Below are 16,549 nucleotides of genomic sequence, written 5' to 3' on the forward strand. Positions count from 1 at the left end.
ATTCCATAAGAGAAAAGATGTAGCTAATTGTAAGACAACTCTTTTGAAGTCTGTGAGTGCCAGGAACTTCTGTAAAAAGATATAAAGGTCTGTTTGGGAGGTGGGGGGAAACAACCTTTTAAAATCAAAGCTAAAGAATTGACAAGTTGTTCACTTAAAGTTGTGTTTTTGTAAAACCACTTTCCAGTCCAGTCCAGAAGGGTGAGGCTGTTAGTACTTTGAAGTATCTGTATCTGTAAATAAAACACAAGTGCAAAGAAAGGGATTTCTGGGCAGCTCTCTTAGTACTGTTCTGGTGAAACTCAGTGTGGGAAAGGTTTATAAAGAGAGGAAATTTGCCTGAAGTTAGCTTCAGGCATATTGGCCCAGTAGCCATACCTGTTTCTGCCAGCAAAACAGTGGCACCATACAGCCTTATTACAGAACATGTTCAAGGTAGGGCCAGGTGTTGCAGAGGAAAAAGAGGAAATGTTAAATGCTGTGGCACAAAAGAAATGGGTTCAAAATGGAACAGCTCCAGCTTCTGTATCTGCCAGTTTAATGGAAGATAGGGATGGACTCATGCGGTAATCATGATGTAATCATGAGGGACTGGAATGCAAAAGTAGGGAACAGAGAAGAACTAGGAATTGTGGGGAAATGGGGCTTAGGAGATAGAAATGAAGCAGGAGAGAGACTTATCAAATTCTGTGAAGCCAATAATTTGTTTCTTGCAAACACATTTTTTGAGCAGCTGAAAAGATGACTGTACACGTGGACACCACCAAATGGTCAATATAGGAATCAAATTGATTATATAATTGGTAGCAGAAGATAGAGAAGTTCCATACTTTCTGTGAAAATGAGACCAGGAGCAGACTGTGGTACAGATAGTGAACTGGTCATATAAAAAATCAGAGTAAAGCTAAAGAACAACAACAAAGCAATCATAATGTCAAAATACAATTTAAATAACATCCCAGAAGCATATAAAGATCAAATAAGGAACAGATTTGAGGCTTTAAACTTAGTTGACAGAAAACCAGAAGAACTGTGGAAAGGTCAGAGACATTATCAGGGAAGAATGCAAAAAGATGATACCTCTTGTTAAAAAGAGAGAAAGACTGACCGAGATGAAATAAAAAGAAGATGGAAGCAATACACTGAAGAACTCTATAAAAGAGATGCAAGGATGACAGATTCATTCATGGAGGAACCATATGAAGAAGAACCAGAAATTTAGAGTGTGCGGTGAAAGCTGCTCTTAAAATACTTGGAAGAAACAAATCACCAGGAATAGATGGCATACCAATAGAGTTGCTACAAGCTACTGAGACTGAATCTGTCTGAATTTTGACAAAAATTTGTCAACAAATATGGAAAACTAAACAATAGCCCTCACACTGGAAGAATTCAATACACATCCCAATTCCAAAGAAAGAAGATCCCAGGGAATGCAGTAATTATCAAACTATTGCCTTAATATCCCATGCAAGTAAAGTAATGCTCAAGATTCTACAACAAAGGCTCTTACCATATATGGAGCAATAAATGCCAGATGTCCAAGCTGGATTCGGAAAGGGAAGAGGCACCAGAGATCATATTGCAAACATATGTTGGATAATGGAAAGAACCAAGGAATTTCAGAAGGAAATCACCCTGTGCTTTTTAGATTATAGCAAAGCCTTTGACTGTGTAGATCATGAAAAACTATGGAATGCTTTAAGAGAAATGGGGTGCCACAGCATCTGATTGTCCTGATGCTCAACCTATACTCTGGACAAGAGGCTACTGTAAGGAGGAAGGGCGGGGTATAAATAAAATAATAAATAAATAAGAAGAAACCGATTGGTTCCCCATGGGAAAGGGTGTGAGACAGGGGTGTATTTTATCATCCTATTGTTTAATCTGCATGCAGAACATATCATACAAAAAGCAGGATTGGACCAAGATGAAGGAGGTGTGAAAATTGGAGGGAGAAATATCAATAATTTAAGATATGTAGACAATACCATACTAGCAGAAACTAGTAATGATTTGAAACGAATGCTGATGAAAGTTAAAGAGGAAAGCACAAAAGCAGCACTACAGCTGAACATCAAGAAGACTAAAGTAACGATAACAGAAGATTTATGTAACTTTAAAGTGGACAATGAGGACATTGAACTTGTCAAGGATATCAATACCTTGGCACAGTCATTAACCAAAATGGAGACAATAGCCAAGAAATCAGAAGAAGGCTAGGCCTGGGGAGGGCAGCTATGAGAGAACTAGAAAAGTCCTGAAATGCAAAGATGTATCACTGAACACTAAAGTCAGGATCATTCAGACCATGGTGTTCCCAATCTCTATGTATGGATGTGAAAGTTGGACAGTGAAAAAAAATGGATAAGAGAAAAATCAACTCATTTGAAATGTGGTGTTGGAGGAGAGCTTTGTGCATACCATGGACTGCAAAAAAGACAAATAATTGGGTGTTAGAGCAAATGAAACCAGAATTGTCACTAGATGATACTGAGGTTATCATACTTTGAACACATCATGAGAAGACATGATTCACTAGAAAAGACAATAATGCTGGAAAAAACAGCAGGGAGTAGAAAAAGAGGAAGGCCAAACAAGAGATGGATTGATTCCATAAAGGAAGCCACAGACCTGAACTTACAAGAACTGAACAGGGTGGTTCATGACAGATGCTATTGGAGGTCTCTGATTCATAGGGTTGCCATAAGTCGTGATCGACTTGAAGGCACATAACAACTACAACAGGGATGGACAAATTTGTCAATTTTAGTTTCTGTCAATTTCTCATTTTTCCAGTCTTAAGTTCAGTTCTCCACATCTGCGTCATTTTCCTTTATATTTAAAAAGCCCCCATGAGAATTTGTCAGCATTTTAGTGCATATTTCTGCAAATGTACACATTATTTTTGAAATTTTACCTAATGCACACATTTGTGGAAACAATTTCCCTTAATATAGAGCATTGTATATGTAATCTTCACTAATATGTGCATTTTTATGCACACCTTCCCCTAAGTATTTTTGTTCACATTATTTGGAAGGATTATTATATAACACTAGATCTCATGGACATCCAATGAAGCTCAGTGTTGGAAGATTCAGGACAGGCAAAACAAAGTACTTCTTCACACAGCACATAGTTAAACTATGGCATTTGCTCTTACAAGAGGCAGTGATGACCACCACTTGGATGGCTTTAAAAGAGGATTATAGAAATTCATGGAGGATAAAGCTTTCAGTGGCTATTCCCTGATGTCTATGTTCTACCTCCACTGTCAGAGGCAGTCCGCTTCTGAATACCAGTTGCTGGAAACTGCAGGAGGGGAGAGTGTTCTTGTGCTCAGGTCCTGCTTGTGGGCCTTCCATAGGCATCTGGTTGCCCGCTGTGAGAACAGAATGCCGGACTAGATGGGCCACTGGCCTGATCCAGCAGGCTGTTCTTATATTCTTAATTTCATCACAAAATTTAGACAAGAGCAAATAGTTGTGTTTCAGTTCATAAATGGTTGCAGGAAACACAAATGCTGTAGTGTTGCATTGAAATGCAAACTGAACTCAATTTCTCCCTCATTCGTACCCACATGCATTGCACAGCTTCAGCAGTGAGTTAGGCTTCCCTTTCCCAGAAAGTTTATATGCCAGCAATCCCAGAGCTCATTTTATTTCCAAACTGCTGAAAGGGATCTTCTACTCCACCTCTCAGAAATCCCATTGGTGCTTCACCAGCCGTCACAGACCTGTCCCCAGTCTCTTCTCAGTCTCTGGCTGTAAACACACTAGTCACTGGATCAAAGTGCTTCCATTAGCTACACCCAGAGGGGTGACTGGTTTATCTGCTGAGCAGCTGCAAAATCTTTTAGAAGTGAATTTAAAAAAACCCACACTCAAGCAGTTTTACAGGGAAAAGGGGTGGGGTTTGACTAGCATCATGTGCCCCAGTTTTCAGAAGAGAGAGGTAGAGATGCACTGGAACTGGCAGAACAGTGAGTGTGTTTCTACCCTCTGTTTCTCCCCTTTTCCAATATCTCCTCCTTGCTCTCTCTTAGGAAGGGCAACTCTCCAGATCAGACATGCAGGTCACAGCAAGGATGGCAGGTGCCCCTTACAGCAGGTGCCCCTTTTCCAGACGGTGAGGAAAGCTTTTGTTTGTTTCATAGCTGATAAGACAAACTGATTTAAAAAAACTAAGCAGGACTTGCTTGACCAGTATTCAAAGAGGAAACATCTTGGCAACTTCAGGCAGGCTGTTCTGAATTGTTTGGAAGGAAAGGCTGCATTAAGATTGTAATAAATAATATTGAATCATAGAATAGTGGCATATTACAACAGTGAAGGCTCACAGGCAAGAGTTCTCAGTGGCTGCTAAGCTTTGCAATTCTTTTCCTTCAGAAGTCAAAACAAAACATAACCAGAAACCTGAACATAATTTCTGTGTGCTGCAAAAACTTTTTGTTCAGGCTAGCCCAATGATACAATCACATCATTCAATTTTTAAAGGGCTTTGAGGCTTATTTGAAAAGTATCCCCTGTTGGATAACCAAAGGTTCTACTTAATATCTTGACCTATAACATAAATTGACTCAAAGCCTGAGGAGATAAGTTTTGCAATTCATCTTTTTCACTCATTCTTGGATTATTCCATAAATAGTGATCCTGGGTTTCATTATAATAATATTTATTCAATCCTCATTTATTTGGATGGCTGTGCCCTTGAGTGAGAATTTCACCTAGGGATGTTTTGAGCCAGAGTTCATCAGCCCTGGAACCTGTTCACAACAGGGCTGTACTGAATAGTCTTGAATGTTGTTTGCTTCAAAAGTCACATATTTGATGCAGCAGAACTATTCCCCCCTCAAAGATTCCCCCCTGCCAAACATTTGCATTCTTTCAATGCTGTTCTCCCCATTTTTGTTCTCCTGCTGATGTTTCTCGGTGCCATTTTGCCATCCCACCCCCACTATCCTGGGCATCATTTGTTTAATATAATCAGCTGTGGCACTAACATGCTTAGTGAGGGCACCAAAATCCATATTATCAATATGAATTTGGGCAGCTCATAATGCTTGCCTCAAATCCAAGATAAAACCAAGTGACTGGAAGGATGGATCAAAGGTAGGGGCATAGAATGTACTTCCTTCTCATGGTTGGACCATTCCCTAGTGAAGTTTGGACTAGTAGGGACAATTGCCTCCTGTAAGGGTAGTGGGACTGTTCAGATGGCCTGCCCTCAGAGACTGATGGAACCTGATGTGTTCCTGAATGCTCCAGGGGATCTTCCAGCAGAGAAAGCTGATGATCCTGTTGAAGCCCTGGTCTCGCTGTGGAATGGTGAGATGAAACAGGCAGTTGACATGATTGCTTCCGAACACCCTCTCGTGTTGTGGAGCCCAAGTGGCCCCTTTGTATTCTGGGGAAGTTCGGGCTATGAAGCAAGCCAGACAAAGACTAGAGTGCAAGTGGTGCAAGTCTCTCTTGGAATACTGGTTAGTGCACACAGTCATATCTACCAAGTGGCAGTGTGGGCTGTGAAGAAGGCTCACTTTGCAGCTTGCATGGCATCAATGGTTTGGAAGTTACTCACTGTGAGGGAGGAAACTGTGCAGCATTTGAGGACCCACTGTGGCCAACTAGCTGCACACTTTGAGGATGCATAGCTCAACTTCGGAGTGACCTTGACTCTGCTGTTATGACCATTTCAGATGAGGTACCCAGTGCTGGAGTGGGTGATGTCTTGTGGGATCAGTTTCAGCTTATGCAGTCAGCTGAGATGGACAAGGTGCTGGCAGCTAAACTGAGTCATGTGCCTGGGAGAGAGGACTCAGAGCCAAGTGGGGAGACATAAGGGCCCCCCAATTAGTGTAGTGACGGGTTGAGGGAGATATGGCATTGTGAGGAGGACTTGCCAGGTAAGGGGAACGCGGCCCAGGCAGTTAACAGCTGTGCCTTGTTCTGGTCCTCCCTATACCCGCAGGTTTGTTGGTTGCCCTATCAGCCAGCTCTCAGACCTACGGATGCTGCTGCTAAAGGCCAGATCGGTGCATAATAAGATCTCCCTCATTCATGATTTAATTGTGGATGAGGCAGCCAATCTGTCATGTATAACCGAGACCTGGGTGGGTGAGCAGGGGGGAGTCAGTCTCTCCCAGCTATGTCCACCAGGGTACCTGGTCCAGCATCAGGGTAGACCTGAGGGCTGGGGAGGGGGGGTTGCTGTGGTCTATAGGAGCTCCATCTCCCCCTGCAAGCACCCTGTCCGTGTGACTACTAGTCTGGAGTGTTTGCACCTTATGTTGGGTCAGCGGGACAGACTGGGGATTCTGTTGGTGTACCACCCATCCCGCTGCCCAACAGACTCCCTAGCTGAGCTGACGGAGGTAGTCTCGGGTGTACTGTTGAGATCCCCCAGATTGTTGGTTCTGGGGGATGTCAACATCCATGCCGAGGCCACCTTATCCGGGGCGGCTCAGGATATCATGGTTTCCATGACAACCATGGGACTGTCACAATATGCCATTGGCCCAACACATGTAGCAGGGCATACTCTAGATTGGGTTTTTGCATCTGGACATGGAGTTGGTGATCTGAATGTGGGGGGCCTTACATCAGTCCCTCTGCCATGGACAGATCACTGCTTGCTGAAGTTTAGACTTACAGCGGCTTTTCCCCTCTGCAAGGGTGGGGGATCTATTAAGTTGGTCCGCCCCCAGAGACTAATGGATCCGGATGGTTTCCAAAGGGCTCTGGGAAGTTTCCCAGCTGATAGGGCTGGCGCTCCTGTTGAAACCCTGGTTGAACTGTGGAATACAGAAATGACCCAGGCGGTTGACATGATTGCTCCTGAGCGCCCTCTCCTGTGTAGAGCTCGTACGGCTCCATGGTATACCCCAGAGCTCAGAGCGATGAAACAATATAGGAGACAGCTTGAGTGCAGATGGAGACGAACTCCTAGTGGATGCAATTATACACTGGTAAGTGCCTATGGTAAGCTGTATTTAGGGGCAGTGAGGGCAGCAAAAGACACAATATTTTGCTGCCGCTATCAAATCATCACTCTGCCGCCCAGCAGAGCTCTTCAGAATTGTCTGGGGGCTATTACACTCTGGCCCCAGGGACATGGTAGAACCATTTGAGGCCCGCTGTAATGAATTTGCTAGGCACTTCTAGGATAAAATCTTTAGCATCCGCCAGGACTTAGACTCCAGTGTTATAGCAGCTGAATCAAGCGAGGTATCCAGAGCACAGCCTTGTCCCGATTTCTTGGATGAGTTTCAGCTGGTACAGCTTGAGGACGTTGACAAGGTGCTTGGACAGGTTCGTGCAACCATTTCTGTGCTGGATCCTTGCCCTTCTTGGCTAATAAAAGCTAGCAGGGATGGAACAGCCGGCTGGGCCAGGGAAGTGATTAATTCTTCTCTACGAGAGGAAGTGGTGCCTGGCTGCCTGAAAGAGGCAGTAGTGAGACCACTCCTGAAGAGAACCTCCTTGGACCCAGAAAATCTTAATAACTATAGGCCGGTAGTAAATGTTCCATTCCTGGGCAAGGTCCTTGAATAAGTGGTTGCGGGCCAGCTCCAGACACTCTTGGATGAGACCGATTATCTGGATCCATTTCAGTCGGGTTTCAGGCCTGGTTTTGGCACGGAAACAGCCTTGGTCGCCCTGTATGATGACCTCTGTCGGGAGAGAGACAGGGGGAGTGTGACTCTGTTGATTCTTCTTGATCTCTCAGCAGCTTTCGATACCATTGACCATGGTATCCTTCTGGGAAGACTGGCTGAGTTGGGAGTGGGAGGGACTGCATGGCAGTGGTTCCGCTCCTACTTGGCAGGTCACCTCCAGAAGGTGGTGCTCGAGGAACATTACTCGGCACCCTGGACTCTCCAGTATGGGGTTCCACGGGGGTCAGTTCTGTCCCCCATGCTGTTCAACATCTACATGAAACTGTTGGGTTCGGTCATCCGGAGCTTTGGAGTACGTTGCCATCAGTATGCTGATGACATGCAGCTCTATTTCTCCTTTTCATCTTCTTCAGGTGAAGCTGTCAGTGTGCTGAACCGGTGCCTGGCTGTGACAATGGACTGGATGAGGGCTAATAAACTGAGGCTCAATCCAGACAAGACTGAGATGCTGCTAGTGGGTGGTTCTTCTGACCAGAGAGTGGATGTCCAACCTGTCCTGGATGGGGTTGCACTCCCTCTGAAGGAGCAGGTTCGTAGCTTGGGGGTTCTCCTAGAACCATCTCTGTCACTTGAGACTCAGGTAGCCTTGGTGGCACAGAGTGTCTTCTACCAACTTCGGTTGGTGGCCCAGCTGCGCCCCTATCTGTACAGGGATAACCTGACTTCAGTTGTCCATGCTCTGGTAACCTCCAAGTTAGATTACTGCAATGCACTCTACGGAAACTGCAGCTTGTGCAAAATGCAGCGGCCAGATTGGTAACAGGGACCAGATGGTCTGAACACATAAAACCAATTCTGGCCTGCTTGCATGGCTGCCTGTATGTTTCCGAGCTCGATTCAAAGTGCTGGTTTTAACCTATAAAGCCTTACATGGCTTGGGACCACAATACCTGATGGAACGCCTCTCCCAATACGAACCCACCCATACACTACACTTAACATCTAAGGCCCTCCTCCGGGTGCCTACTCCGAGGGAAGCTTGGAGGGTGGCAACAAGGGAGAGGGCCTTCTCAGTGGTGGCCCCGAAATTACGAGGTGTGCCTGGCACCATCACTGTTATCTTTTTGGCTCCAGGTCAAGACTTTCCTCTTCTCCCAGGCATTTTAGCATGTGTTTTTAAATTGTTTTAAATTTTTTAAATTGTGTTTTAAATTGTTTTTAAAAGATGTGTTTTAAATTTGTATTTTTGTTTTTAATGTTTTTCGTTACTGTAAACCACCCAGAGAGCTTCGGCTATGGGGCAGTATACAAATAAATAAACAAACTTCCAACTATGTGCCCTCTTGGCTCCTGATCCTCCTGGCTTATTAATAGCAGAGGCGGTTTGATTGGTTAGATCCAGAGTGTGGTTAACACTTCACTGTGTGAGGGGGTGGTCCCTGTGGCCTTTAAAGAGGTGGTAGTGAAAACCCTAAAGAAACCAGCCCTGGATCTCTTGGATTGGAATAATTATCAACCAATTGCAGATACCCCCTACTTGGGGAAGGTGGTAGAAAGAATAGTGGTGGGGCAGCTGCAGGTATTCTGGGATGAAACTGATCATCTAGATCCATTCCAATCTGGGTTCACACCTTGCTGTGGGACTGAGTCGGCCTTGCTTACCCTGTGGGGAGGACCTCTAGAGACAGCGGGACAAGGGGAGGGCAACCTTGCTCCTGTTTCTTGATCTCTCTGTCGCTTTCAATACCATTAACCATGGTATCCTCCTGGACAGGCTTTGTGGAATGGGAATTGGGGGCACTGTGTTATGGTGGTTCCAGTCCTCCTTACAGGACCAGTTCCACAGAGTAGCATCAGGTGATTGTTTTCTGACCCCCTGGCAGTTGTGCTATGGGGCACTACAGGGTAGCATCTTATCCCCAATGCTAATTAATATCTATATGAAGCCACTGGAAGTGGACATTAGGAGTTTGGGGGCAAGGTGTCATCAGTATGCTGATGATGCTCAGCTCTATTTGTCCATAACATCTGGAGCAGAAGAGGCTGTGCAGGCCCTGGACCAGTGCCTGGATGCAGTGGTGGGCTGGATGAAGGAAAATAAGCTGAGCTTGAATCCTGGCAAGATGGAGGCACTATGGCTGAGTAGTTCCCATGTTTGAGAAATTGGTCAATTTCCTATCTTGGATGGGGTTGCACTCCCCCTGAAGAAGCAGGTAGGCAGTCTGGGGGGTGCTCTGTTACTGGAGGCCCTGGTAGCCTCAGTGGCTAGAGGTGCCTTTTATCAGCCTGCACCTAGTGAGACAACTACAACCATTCCTAGAATGGAGGGGAGAAAAATGGCGTCCTGGTGAGACGCAGTTACGGGAGCTCTCTACCTCATATTTTCTTTTCAAGGGCTTTAATCTATTGTTTACCGTTTATTGCTTTATTATACCTTATTGTTCGGCATGCAGCTGCTATCTTGCCCTCAAATTGCTATTTTACGGCTTATCACTGGCTTCTCTGAAGAAAGCATAACAAAAAACAACAATTCTCTTCTGCTCATTACCAGCTTACTGAGTAAGTAATCTTTGTGACTAATAGCCAGGGAGTAACCCTTTACTATCGAAGAATGTTACACCAAAGATTTTTAGACCATTGGTCATGTTGAAACCTCCAAGGCTAGAGGTGCCTTTTATCAGCCTGCACCTAGTGAGACAACTACAACCATTCCTAGAATGGGAGAACTTGGCCACAGTAGTTCAGGCACTGGTGTCTTCAAGACTGGATTACTGCAATGCACTCTATACGGGGCTTCCCTTGCCCTTGAGCCGGAAACTGCAGTTAGTGCAGAATGCTGCAGCCAGATAGCTGACAGGAGTGAGACCCTGTAAGCATGTAACACCTCTGCTGAGGGATCTGCACTGGTTGCTGATTTGTTATTAGTCCAAATTCAAGGTGTTACTACTGATAAATAACGCCCTTAACAGCTCGGGACCAGTTTACTTGGGAGACCCCCTTAGCCCATATGTGGCCACTCGAGCACTTCGCTCTGTGGAACAGGCACAGTTAAAGGTGCCACATAATACTAGTTCTGCACTTGTAAGAAATCATTCTTTTAGTGTGGCAGCACCTGTTCTTTGGAACTCCCTGCCTATTTACATCAGGCAGGCGCCTTTGCTGTATTTCTTTTGGCCCCTGATTAAAACTTTTTTTGTTTTGGCAAGCCTATCCAGAAACATAGATGTTGATCTCTTTTAATCTTGTTAGTTAGAAGCAGCTTTTGTTGTTTTGAATGTGTTTTTAATTGTTTTTAACTGTTTTATTGATAATTTTAATGTTTTTATGAACTACTTAGAGTTCTTTACATTGAAGTGGTATATACATTTTGTTAAATAAATAAACTCCAAGACTTCTGAAGCTTGGATATTAATCTGAGCCAGAGAAGGCCTTTGTTCCTCCTCCTCTGCCTCCCTCCAAACATACCCACCCAGTCTTCCAGGCACACCCACTCTTTTGAATTAACACTGAAGGGATGGCTGCTGAGAGCCATGGCCAATAGGTGTGTTAGTGTCAGGTGTGTACCCGGAGGCACAGTCCCACATGCCCACAGTCGTGTCCTGTGTAGACATGGGGAGGGACACCTGCATTCTCCTTTGATGTTTGAAACAATATATAAAAGTAGCTGTCCCTCATTTGACTGCTACTATATGTCCCCTTTCATAATGAAACATGCTGCCATAGATGCTTTTCTTTCAAGGTTCTGGAATGATTCTAATAGCAAGCAGGTACGGCATGGAAACTGAATATTCTAGGGCTCTGAACATTATGGATTAGAACCAGGCATAGGAATTGATCTATTAACTGCAGCAGCTTTAACTCTACATAAATCAAGGAGGAAAGGAGGATTATGAGACTTTGGGAAGCAAAATTGAAAAAGCATTGCCTCACCATTGTCAGCGCTGATGGCAGCTTTAGAAGATGACTGCTCCCCAAAGTGCAATGAAGCAATTGGGCAATATACACATCAATCTAAATTCTTTACAAAGGACTCACAAGCATGGGGCTGGCTCTCACGCATGAGCTCTTTGCTTATTTTCACAATATTATATTTGCTGGCCACCATTTTCTCTGCCTACAGTATTGCTTAGAGAAATCTCAGTAGCCCTGTTTGGACTTCTACAGCCATGTAGCATCAATGGGTGAAGGGGAGATTGGGACTGCAGCAGCAGGTGGCATCCACAACGTACACAGAGTCAGTCAATGGGTGGAGGTTGTGAATGGAACCGGCCTCCACGGCCACCACATGTTTGTTCTGTACCATTTTAGAGGGTCTGAATAAGACTGGTGTGAAAAGTGGATGCAGCCTGTGGTTGGTGTGATTGCAAAAAAGCGCTACTAGTTGCCATTGCCTATGCCTCAGGAGAGCCATCTGGAATCTCTAATCACTATAGAGAGAAGTGGTCCAAATATGTAGTTTTTCTTGCAAAACATAAAACATAATACCCATAGAAGACAGAGTTATGTTTTTCTTTAGTTTATGGGGTTTCAGTAGGATAATGGCTTGAATCACTCAAACTAATACATAAGAATTAAAGTAACACAGGCTAGCCATCTTTTTAAAGTGAAATATGGGGGGGGGGAGAGAGAGATGACCTTTCAAGCAGTCATTGAAATTCAGCGGTGCCCATCATTATTCAAACAGTCTAAGAACAGCTCTCAGGCTTGGTCTGAATTGCAAATAGATTTTTTAAAATTGCAAACACTAACAGTCCCAGGGTTACCAGGTTGGGATATGTAAAACATGCCGTTGAAATACTGAACCCAAGTGATGATATTCGCCAGGCCTTCCAACATTTGGTAAATAAATTGGTCCTGGTCTCATATATTGTGAAGCTATCTCAGTAGTACTACTTGACAGCATTTGGCTGAAATTCATAACACTTGTTCAGGTGTTATGCCTAAACAGGGCATCATAAGATGAGTAGGGGGATTGGGGGTGGCAAGTGCCATCCCTTGTCCTCAATGCCCCTATCTGTTCTACCACCAACCTTCCTGTCTTGAGAGACAGGAAGTCTGAAGGAGGTTTCTAAGTGCATTTTTTGATCATGCTTTGAAGCCTTTCCATGAAGGAAAGCCTTTCCCTGCACTATCAGGGTTCCTGACTGCAAGGAGGCTTCTATGTGCATTCAACCAATCATGCTTAGAGCCCCCCTTCAGACATTTCCACTCAGCTTGGAAAGGCTGGTGGTGGAGCGGGTGAGACTGGCACACACAGGGACATTGCGCTGACCTCTCCACAAAGTGCTGGCATGAGTGCCAGATTGGTTCTGCCAGTGCATTTGCACCATGTCAATCTTGCCATGGCTTCTCTCTTTCCTCTGTCTGTCTTGCTTTGCAGAGGCAAGGCAGGCTGAAGGAGGTCAGGTGAGCGGGGCAGCTCCACTGCATTGTCTGCTACTGAACACAGGGCTTCAAGTATAACATCTGAAGAGCGGTGTCATCCCTTTAGAAACTATGGTGCTATTGACTAGGGCTGTGCTCCATATTTGGCCAAGCCCTGAGCTGAATCAAGTCTCTTCAGAGGTTTTTTGGGCCTCAGCTAAGTCGGATTCAGATTGCTATTGGTCGGGTATGGTGACCCAGAGTGATCTGGGGCTATCAAGGGGTGGGGCATGAGTGACAACATCCAATGCCGAGTGCCAGCCTCTGGAAAGAGGAGGATGTGGAGCGGCTGCCGAAGAGCTCCCTAACCAATACCGACCTCTTACGTGGCTCTTTGGCAGTCTGCTCCAACAATGTCCTCCCTTCAAAGCTGGCAGGCAAAGAAAGAGGCCAGTATCAGGCTACCCAGGCCTAAGACCTGGCCTTGACTCTGCCCTGCTCAGGCTCTCGAGGGATCACCCAAGATCACTTGCAAACCCGTGAGAGCAAGCATGAATGGGAGGAGGAATGTTCCTTCCATCATTCTGGGGGTTGCGCACCACCCCACAAATGCACCTGTGCCAGACACAAAACGGTTCTTGCACGGTGCAAGTTGTACCCTCCTGCTCTCAGGAGAGAGGGAGACGGAGACATAGTATTTCCTTCTTCCTCCCTCCCAATCATGTTTTCAATTTTTTTCAAAAAAATATTCAGCCCCACCCCTGAATAACTTCAGGGACAGATCTGGGGCAGGGTGTGTGGTCCCATTTTTGGGACAGGGCGGATTGGCCCTCCTAGGGGCCCACAGATCCACCCACAGGGTACAAGGCAGTTTGGGAGGTATGGCCACACTTGCCTAACATTATTAGGACTAGCAAACACTGAACTACTCCAAAGCATTTGTAGTCAAGGCAGTTTCAGACATTTTTAGGGAAAATGTGGATAGCGATTGTGTGAATATCTATAGACAAATTGTTCTTGAAGCTGAACTCCCCCCCTCCCCAAATAATATTGCCTTTAGGTACCTAGTCCCTTTTCTTTTCTGAACAAGTCCTTTAAGGCCACAGTAAATTCCTGTCTGGCAAAAGTAATAGATTTAACCTATTAATTATTTCTTCAACACTATAATTCTGGACTGAATGCAAGAATCTCATGGAATGATGGTCAGCATAGGTAGAGTTTAAAGACCTCATTTGACAGGGGCGATATTACATTCTTTGTGTCAATAAATACTTCCGTAATTATAAGCTTAGTTCTTTCCAGTTTCAGTTTGCCTAGTTTCAACTTCCAGCTCCAAAACATCGTAATGCTTTTGCTCAAGTAGCATTCTCTGTTAGAAATCTCTTCATGGGAGGTACTTACAAACAGAGATAATAGCAACACTTAACCATCTGTTTTAAGGTCATTCTATTTACTTTGGCAATCTTTCTGGAAGCCAGACTTTCCTAGCTATGAATCATGATTGAAGCCCACTTCTGAACTCTTTACATTTCTTTCTCTCTTTCCCTAGACCTATTGTTCCATTAACACACCCACTACCGATTATTATATTAAAAAATCACTCCAAGTCAAAGCATATAAATCAAATATTTACAATAAGTTGCTTTCCTTGAGGTTTTAGATCCCATCTTTATGTTCTTCCCAAGTTCCCTAATCAAACAGAAGAATGTAAAGCCCTGATATTCTGAAATATAAAACTAAACTAATAAATTCAAAACTAAAAATGGCCAGATTGCAACCTGGAAACTGGTTTTAAGTCTATGCTTTTATATTCCCTGGGGAAATGGTAGATGAAACAACCATGACTTCTGCCATTCACTCATCCATCTATCCAACCATCTCCTCCCCACCCCCAAGGCATGTAGTAAGCCTGGTATCCTGCTTGCTACGCAAAATCTGCTCTTAGCTTGGACCATCAGACAAACTACCTTTGACCTGTCACACCTTCAAGAGTATATAAACATTAAATATGCATGTGGGAAATTTCAGAAGGACCCTGACAAATGTAACCAATTATGTTCTGCACTCTGTGTGTGGGTGGCTTGCCTCAAGAACCCAGTATAAGAATATAAGGAGGACCCTGATGAATCAGACCAAGGGTTTATCTAGTCCATCCTTCTGTTTCTTATAGCAGCAAGCCAAAGGTGTCTTGCAAGCCTACAAGCCAGACATGATGGTCACAGCCTTCTCTCCCAGTCCTGTATCTCCAACAATTAGTATTCAGAGGCCCCTGATTCAGCTATCATGGCTAATCATGGAAAAACCTATCCTTCATGAATTCATGTAGCTCTAAAGCCAACTGAGCTAGTGGCCATCAACACTTCTTGTAGCAGGGAATTCCATAAGTTAATTACATCTTAAATACGAAAAAAGTTCCTTTTGTCTGTTTCAAACCCTGTGCCAATCAATTTCCTAAGTACTTCAAAAAGAATAAAAACCCCTCTCTGACCACTTCCTTCAAATCATTCATCATTTTACAAAACTCCACAATGTCCTTACCCCTCAGGTTATCCTTTTTCTAAGCAAAAACACCACAGAGGTCTTACCTATCCTCACAGCGAAGGTGTTTCAGTTCTGATAATTCTGAGTTGCTCTTTGCTGTAGCTTTTCCAGTGCTGTGATATATTTTTTGAAATGAGGTGATTAGAACTTGACACATATATTATTTATTTTATTTAAAATATTTCTATCTTGCCCTTCTACCCTACAATAGGGCGCTCAGGGAGGCTCACAATAAAATCATACACAATAAAATCACAAAAACATTAAAACAGATAAAAATGTATAAAATACAATTAAGAAATATAGGGAGTGATATTAAAATGGACTAAAGAGGTAAAAACTAAAAAGGGGCAGAATAAAATCAATTATCGGATCTGCCTTGTTCTATATATAGATGGTACAAGAAAACATGATCAACTCATATTAGATCAATGCATATAAACACACCCACTAAAGCCCAGACTGAATAACTGTAACATATCATTAAAACAGCCCATAAGCCCCAGGAGATAAAAATGTTCTTACCCTAGTGCCAAAATAATAGTAAAGTTGATACCAGGCATGCCTCCCTGGGGAGAGAGTGTCTGAAAGACAGCCAGCTATTACAGAGATGGGCTGCTTTCTAATTACCACTTTCCATACTACTTTTGGAGGTGGGACACAGAGAAGGGCCTCAGATGATGGTCACAGTGTACAGGCAAGTTCATATGGGAAGAGGCAGTCCTTTAAATAAATGCTCTTATTTTTTTAAAAAAGAAGGTTATTAAGACATGATTTCTTTTTGCAGAAGCCATCATGATTCATCCTCAGCAAGTCTTGTTCTTCTGTGTGTGAACTCTAGCTTTCATAATAATTTCTTCCAATTTGCCCAAGGCCAATATTAGGCTATAGAATTGTAATTTCTTGGATCTCTTTTATAAATTTGTGTTGCATTGGCTACTTGCCAATCCAATGGTAATAAGGAGGCTTATTTTAACAATTAGTTGTCTATTTTTGTCAACACATTAGCAATTTCACATTATT

At 43.8% G+C, this 16,549-nt stretch overlaps 1 long non-coding RNA gene across 1 annotated transcript in view; it reads right to left on the minus strand.

Moving 5' to 3' along the window:
• LOC133384436 (uncharacterized) overlaps positions 1 to 16,549 on the minus strand; it is a 93,396-nt gene that overhangs the window by 2,083 nt on the left and 74,764 nt on the right. The window contains exon 4 of the long non-coding RNA XR_009762560.1: positions 15,571 to 15,639. This is a non-coding gene — a long non-coding RNA (uncharacterized LOC133384436). The remainder of the gene's footprint in view (positions 1 to 15,570; positions 15,640 to 16,549) is intronic.

This window comes from Rhineura floridana, chromosome 4, assembly GCF_030035675.1.
Source record: "Rhineura floridana isolate rRhiFlo1 chromosome 4, rRhiFlo1.hap2, whole genome shotgun sequence".
Taxonomy (NCBI): Eukaryota; Metazoa; Chordata; class Lepidosauria; order Squamata; family Rhineuridae; genus Rhineura; species Rhineura floridana.